At 32.4% G+C, this 8,193-nt stretch overlaps 1 long non-coding RNA gene across 1 annotated transcript; it reads right to left on the minus strand.

The window, feature by feature from the left end:
- Window positions 1-1,398: 1,398 nt before the first annotated feature.
- LOC142634481 (uncharacterized) lies at window positions 1,399-2,265 on the minus strand. Its single transcript, XR_012844191.1, has 3 exons — window positions 2,206-2,265; window positions 2,002-2,043; window positions 1,399-1,458 (listed from the first exon to the last, which is right to left on the minus strand). It is a non-coding gene; the product is annotated as an uncharacterized LOC142634481 (long non-coding RNA).
- Window positions 2,266-8,193: the final 5,928 nt, after the last annotated feature.

Consider the following 8,193-nt stretch of genomic DNA (forward strand, 5'->3'; position numbering starts at 1 on the left):
ATATAAGTGACCACAAACATGTCATCACTAAAAATTGCATATTAGCGATGATATTTTTTGTCGTCACTAATGATATGATAAAATATTAGCGATGACATTGTCGTCGCTAATAATATTTTACATTTTTTAAAATTTTTCTTTAAAATTTACATTCTGAATTTTACATGGGTACCTGTTGGGAAATAACAAAGCACAATCCTATGCATATAAAAAAATTTCAATCACAAATACTCATATAAGCATCACAACTGCTCAATCAATAACTACTAATAAAGGAAAATAATACCCAAGTTCAATATCATATACATAATAAAAGCTCCAATCTATTCACTCAAATACTAATCAAATGATAACGAATTCCTCATGAAGATATGCAACCAAGGTGAAGCTTGTTGCAATGAACAAATCACAAAACAAGAGCCAACAAGGAACAAGACAAAATTCCATATCCAATTTTCTCAGTATTTCCAAACTTGTCTCCTTTTAAAAAGTACTCCATAACTCAAATTAAATTAAGACCACTTTTACAATTCACCAATCAGTTACACCCAAAACACACAAAAACTCCAAAATCATTCAAAACCCATGAAACTCTAAGACACAAAGACCCACAATTGAACCATGTAATAGTTGTTGATTTTCAAAGATACCCACAACTTGTTTACCAAAATTAAGGAATAGTCAAAAGGTATAATGAAGAGAGATTACCAAAAGTACCTCAATTTAACACAACCAGGAAAGATGTGAACTTTGACACTCCCCAATGTTGAAGTGTCAGACTTTAAGTTTAGTTTCTTCTTCGATAAAAAATAAAAATAAAAACTTTGTTTCTTTCGCAGTGTTTGGTAAATGCCTTGGACTTACAAGTTGAACAAAAGAGTGAGATCGTGCTCTTTTCTGATAACGTTTGTGCCTTCAAGATGAACCACCACTGGTACTTTCAACATAACCTTCAAAAGAAGACCCAACAGAGATTAACTCTTCAGCAAATGGCTTGGAGGCAAACAAAAATGAGAAATAGAAATTTGGATGCGATGTTTAATTTGTAAGTGTAAGAAAATTAGGGGCAACATAGAACTAAATGGTAAGCATCCTAATAAACAAGAATATGTCAGGCTTCTTCATGGTTTTACAAGGAAATGGCATGCGATGACAGCTTTAAAATTTTAGATTTATATGGAATAATTTACAATAACATTGAATTATAGAAATAAACACAAAAGGAGGGAAAAGAAAGGGAGACTACTCACAGCCTTTGAAGACCAGGAGACCCGAAACCGAAATGTTGGAGGGTTTTGACACTTCACTAGCCAAATTGTTCAACTCCACAACAGTAGCAGAAGCTAGTTGTTTTGCTTAGAAAGCCTCTTCAGCCAATTTTTTATTTTACACACATAACCCACTATTCTCCTCTGAAAGCTAAACATGTTCCAACTTAAGTTTCTCATTCTTAATCCCCTATCCAAACAAACAAACACAACAATGAGTTCCAAAAGTGCAAGCACTTGTCAAAATGTACAATGACACATAAACAATGTGCTTTAATACCAGAAAATTGTTTACCATATTTTATAGATAAATTAGGAAGTTTCACAGCATGAGTGGGTCAAGCAGCTGGATCTTCTACAAGGATCACATGCTAGCCATTTGTGAATGCTAGATGGATTGACATGATGTAGAAGACAAGGTGCTATTTGCACGTTATAAATAGGGATTTTAAATTGGGGCAAAAAAGAGGAACTCATGATAAGAACAATCAAGTTACTACCATAATAATCCGACTTTAATAAACCACAATTCCACACATCACAAATTTTCAATGACAAATACTTGTATAAGCATAACAACTACTCAATCAATAGCTACTAATAAGGAAAAATAATACTCAAGTTCTATATCATATACATAATTTAAATTCAAATCTACTCTCTCAAATAATAATAAAATAATGACAAATTCCTCAAGAAGATATTCAACCAAGTTTGCAATGAAAAGTATCACCTCTCAACATCATCAATAGCCCAAGGCATGTGACATTTTAACCTGAAATAAAAAGAATAAACCAATGTAAAAGTGAACTAAAGTAGATGACAAAAATGTGAACAAAATAGTTTTAACATCCAAGTAAAACTTTAACATTTTTATTTTTTTTAAAAACCATAGCTAAAAAGATATGAAAGCTTTATATATTTAACAAAACTTAACCTGCTTCAAAACTCAACTTAATCTTCATCCCCAAGATCTCCACTAGATTCATCATTGCTAAATAAATCTTTTTCCTGATCTGAGCTTGAAACATCGTCATCACTATAGGTTTCTTCTTCATTGTTAGAATCTGTATCCCATTCCTCATTAGACAAGTCATCATTGATGAACATACTTTCATCAAGTTGCACATATACATCATCAACAGGTATTAAGTCCCCCAAATCTATTACTGACACATCATCTCTATGTAACAAAGTTCAGTCTTCATCATTTTCTTGTTGAACTGTTGCATTAACCCCAATACATTCACTTTCTTGGTATACCGCATCACCATTATCTTCTTCATTTTCTTCATGCACATTCTTTGTGCCTATGGGAATATCATACATGTTTCTATGCGTCATATGTTGCACCACGCACCAACTACTGCCCAATTTGGTATCATTCAAGTAAAAAACTTGTGAAGCTTGGCATGCTTGGATAAATGGGTCAAAATGATACCATGTACGAGATGTATTCACATTTGTAAAATGCTCATCCCTTTGCATTCCTGTTCCATCCCTAGTATCCCACCAATCACACTCAAATAAATATACATGATTATTGCCCAAGTAGGTTAGCTCCAAAACATTCCTCAACTCACCATAGTAGTCAGTTTTTGTTCCACCATCTTCACCCGAAACAAAGACTCCACTATTTTGAGTACAACGAGTATGTTCACGGTCTTTTGTGTGGAACCTAACACCATTCACAATGCAACCTTGGTAAATGGCAACAAGAGCATCAGATCCGCATGCAAGACTATATAATTCTTTTGACACATTTGTCGCATTACTCCCATATACACGATTGTGGAACCAATTTTCGAATTCAACTTCATGCTTATGATCAATGTCAATGATGCCTTCTCCCTGGATCTCCAAATAAGGCTCACTACATTATAAATACATAAAAACACTTCATTTTATTTTCAAGTAACATGAAAATTTCTTTAAAAAAAATCACTGGATCTTCAGATAACACTTACTACATAATAAAAACATATAAGCACTTCATTTTATTACTAAGTAACATGTAAATTGAAAAAAAAATCAATGAAACACTTACGTTTTGTACAAACAATTTATGAGCAATTGCTAAGCACATACCATCGAGCCCGTGTGAGATGCGTATCATCAAGTCTTACATATTTTAGTGCTCCTAAAGGACGTACTGGTTGCGAAAAAACAAACAAGCCTACATCCCTTTCCCCCTGGCACCTGTCACTGTTCCGCTCCTCACAACTCCATACTGTCTCAATCTCACGAAGATACATGGAGCAGAATGTCAAACATTCAATAGATAAATATCCTTCAGCAATTGATTCTTCTGGACATGCTCTATTTTGCACAAACCGCTTTAATTTACCAAGAAACCTTTCAATTGGATACATCCAACGAAATTGTTCGAGGTAAATGAAGAGCTAGATGTACCATTATATCAAAAAAAGCAGGTGGAAATATCATTTTCATTTTGCATAAAATCACAACAATGTCTTCCTTCATTTGATTTAAGACATCTAACTTCATTGTTCGTGAACACAAGTCCTTAAAAAATAAACACAATTCAATCAATGTTGTACGTATATTATCATTGAAATATCCACGAATTGCAATAGGAAGTAATCGTTGTAAGAGTACATGAAGATCATGGCTTTTCATTCCTGAAATCGTACCCTCATTGGTGTTCACGCATCTATTAATGTTAGATGCATACCCATCAGGAAACTTAACATTTTTCAGCCAATCACAGAATCTTGTATTCTCAGCTTTTGTCAATGTATACTTTGCTTGTGGCATTTTCGTAGATGTACCAGTTTTCTGTAAGTGTAAATCTTTACGTATGCCCATATCTTCTAAATCCTTTCGTGCATTAGAAGTGTCTTTATTTTTCCCTTTTCCACGATCATACATCAGTGTACCTAAGACACTATCACATATATTCTTCTCAATATGCATAACATCTAAGTTATGTCTTAGTTTCAATGTTGACCAGTAAAGTAACTCAAAAAAAATACTTTTCTTTGTCCAATTCAACTTGATCTTTGTGCGCTTTCTTTTTCTTGTAGCTTCATCAGTTCCAAATTGCACTTCTGGAACATTCATTAGTTGTTGTAACAGTTGATCTCCTGATAATTCATTATGGGCTATCCTATGCTCTTCAATTCCATCAAAAAATTCTTTTTTTTTTGCGCCAATTATGCTCCTGAGGTAAGAATCGACGATGACCCATGTAACACAATTTGTGGCTAGACTTCAAATAACTCGACTCTGTATTCTCGTTACATATGGGACATGCTAACTTTCCCTTAGTAGACCACCCAAATAAGTTCGCATATGCAGGAAAATCATTAATAGTCCATAATAATGCTGCATGCAACTTAAATGAATGTTGCATTGATGCGTCATACGTCTTGATGCCTTCATTCCATAATTCTTTTAAATCATCCACCAACGGCCACAAATACACATCAATTTTATTTCTAGGTGCCTTACGTCTAGGAATAAGTAAGGACAAAATCATATACGGATCCTTCATACACCTCCATGGAGGTCAATTATACGGCACATACAAAAAAAGAATTTTGATACCCATTTTCCCTCCAAATACAAACAATCCTTTCCCTCAAATATTTCTAAACTGCAGTTGTAAGGACACAATTCAAATTCCCAAATCACGACTGGGAGGAAGATGGGCTTGAAAGGCCTTTCTTCACAATGAATTTGTAGAGGGTGGGTTGGTAATTTAGATTTCAAGAATGGTTTAGACAATTACAAAAAGAACGGGCTTTGGGCCCAATGGAACAAAACAAAGAAATCGTTTGCAAAGAATAAGACTGAGAAATCGTCCTCGGATTGTTTCCGAGGATGGTTTATAATAATGTTTCTCAAGTTTGAATACAAGTGTTGATCATCATTTACTATTGACTCTATCTCTTCTACTCCAAAAGTCCTCCTCTTTCTTCGTATGCCTTCCCTCCTATTTATATTCTTTTCTGTCCCTTCATCACCTTCCACTTTCTGGTTGCAATCCTCATTTCTGGATACTTGTCCCATCCATTCTTCCCTAAAGCCCGCTGGGATTAGGGACCAAGTTCCAAGCTCTATGCTCAGGTCCCATCCTTCCATCTATCCAGTCAGCGTATCAATTACAGAGCTTTTAATGTATGGGCGGTGGTAGCAGCTTTATTTTTAGACATTCCACCGTTCTTTCTATTGTCCTCCACGTATACTGTGTATCCCCATAGTTGTAGGACTCTTTATAATATAACCCAGGGATACTAAACTTCTTTTCCTATGTCCTCGACCTAGTAATCCGAGGACAAATCTGCTCTTCGAATGTATTCAGCTATTTAAATAGTCCACGATCATTTTGATGTCTTCGGATTTGGGTTTCCAGCCCAAAATACTTCGCTGGGCCATCCTTCATATATTACTGGGCCCAACACCCCTACAGCAGTCAAAAGCAATAAATAAATAAATAATAATAATAAAAGTAACAAAACCCATCCTTCATGCGGCGGACTCTAATCCAAATAATCCAAATAATTATCACTGCCTATAATCCAAATAATTATCACAAAAGTAAGCTACATCTGAATAGAACACTACTAAAATAAAAACTTTTTGCTATACCCAACAAACCAAAAAAAAAAAATTTGTCCTCCTTACGCAGCACTATCCCCAGCTGCACATGCTGATGCCTACAAATTTTTATCAATCATCAATATTTCTTTCTTCTTATTAAAAAAATAGTAAAATTGAAAGGTTATAATTTGAAAATCATATGGTCGGAGATCGAACATGTCAAATAAGCATAACAAATAGTAAACTAATTTTGTAAAAATTATGGGTATGGATCTAATAAAGGATTTACAATTAGATTGAAAAATTGGAAAGGATTAAACTGAAACATACCACAATCAAAACCAAAACACAAAACCCAATCGAAAGATTTGAAACACAAAAAAAATCTTTCTCATAAGTCTAATGAAATCTGAACAATAAAATAAAACTAATCAAACCAAAAAAAAAAAAAAAACATGTAGAATGCCGAGCTCAACTTCTCTGCCCGTGATCTTATGCGTGTATGAGAGAGAATTTGTTTGTGTGAGAGAGAGAAAGAAAGGGAGAGCTTCTTGAATGCTCTGGAGTAGACGAAGAGAAGAAAAGAAAAAAGAAAAAAAAAGGAAAGTGAAGAGAGCTTCAGTGGAGTAGACAAAGAGAAAAAAAGAAAAAAAAAAGTGAAGAGAGCTTCAGTGGAGGAGTAGACGAAGAGAAGAAAAGAAAAAAGAAAAAAGAAAGGTGAAGAGAGCTTCAGTGGAGTAGACAAAGAGATGAAAAGAAACAAAGTAAAGTGAAACAAGAGTTCAGACAACAAAAGAAAAAAGAAAAGTGAAGAAGAGATAAGGGAAAGGTGTGGAGGAGAAAAAAAGAGGGAAAAAAAAAAAACGTGAAAGTCAAAGCACAAACGTTCTTAAAACTATATGAATAGTATATGAATCTTAAAACTATAATAATAAAAGAAGTGATAAGTTCACAATATTTTCACAACAAATTATAAGTGTCTAGTTATTATTAGTTTTAATTTAAATCTAAAATTAAAATTACTTTTTGGTTTACCAATAACAGCTTATATCAACCTATTATTTACAATTTATTGTGTAAGTATTGTGAAAATGTTATCGATATAACATTTTTTCAATAATAATTTTTAAAAAAAGAATATTAATATTCATATAAAGATATAAACTATTGTACACAATGAGGAAAATAAAAATAATACCTCTGACATTTGCTTTTGGTACTCACGTGATGGGTCAGAGAAGTTGAAATTTGAAATCAATAGAAGACACCACCAGTTCCTAAAATAAAAAAATAATAAAAATAAAAAATAAAAGAAAAGAAGACACCACCAGTCCCACACTCCCACTACCCAGTGGATACAATGATAAATTCTTTACTTTATTTTTTTTATTTTTATAACTTATAAAAGATTTCCATCCACAAATTTCTAATTTTTTTAATCATTTTGTACCATTTCTTTTTTAATGTGGTCTGGTCTTGTCTCAAGGTCTTTTCTTTCACTTCTTTTTTTAATTACATAAATAACTTATAAGCTCATTGGATTAGATATAAACTAACTAGTTACTTTTTTGCTAAATATAAACTAACTAGTTACTATTATCATTTATAAAGATGCATAACATTTTATATGGATTTTTACAAAAAAATTAAATTTATAAAAATTCAAATAATATATATATATATATATATATATATATATATATATATATATATACTATGAGTTTCATTAATATTATAATTATATAATTTTTTATTTCAAAATAGCAATAATTTTGAAACAGATCAAAGACAACAAAAGCACACATTTTTTTATGAGAAGTGCTACGTATAGAAACTAAATTAATTTATTCTAATCCTAGTATGTATTTCAAGTTTTCAAAAACAATAAAAAAAAAACACACATTTTTTTAATGAAAATTGTTACATTCACAACATTTTCACAACAGATTATAGGTGGTTAGTTGTTATTGGTTCAAATTTGAACCTAACACTAACATTACTTTTTTACCCCAACAATAACAACTAGTAATAACCTACCACTTAAAATTTGTTGTAAAAATGTTGGTGAAATTTTAGAACAATTGGATAATCAAATTGAGAGAACATAACCATAAAGGTATATAACACATGTCCATCACGCGTCATCCTTAGATTTAAAATCTAATTAACGGTTAGATTCAAAGATCATAATGAAAGGTTAATTCTAGTAAATCATAGTCACAATCAAATGGTTGGATTTAGAGAAAGGCGCGATCAAAGTTTAGTTAAAGTTGGTCAAACCCGGTTAAACTTAATAGATGGTCCCAAGACCACTAAACTTTGTAAAATTCATATTCAAATCTTGATCATTGGGATTAAA

This window comes from Castanea sativa, chromosome 5 (assembly GCF_040712315.1).
Source record: "Castanea sativa cultivar Marrone di Chiusa Pesio chromosome 5, ASM4071231v1".
NCBI lineage: Eukaryota > Viridiplantae > Streptophyta > Magnoliopsida > Fagales > Fagaceae > Castanea > Castanea sativa.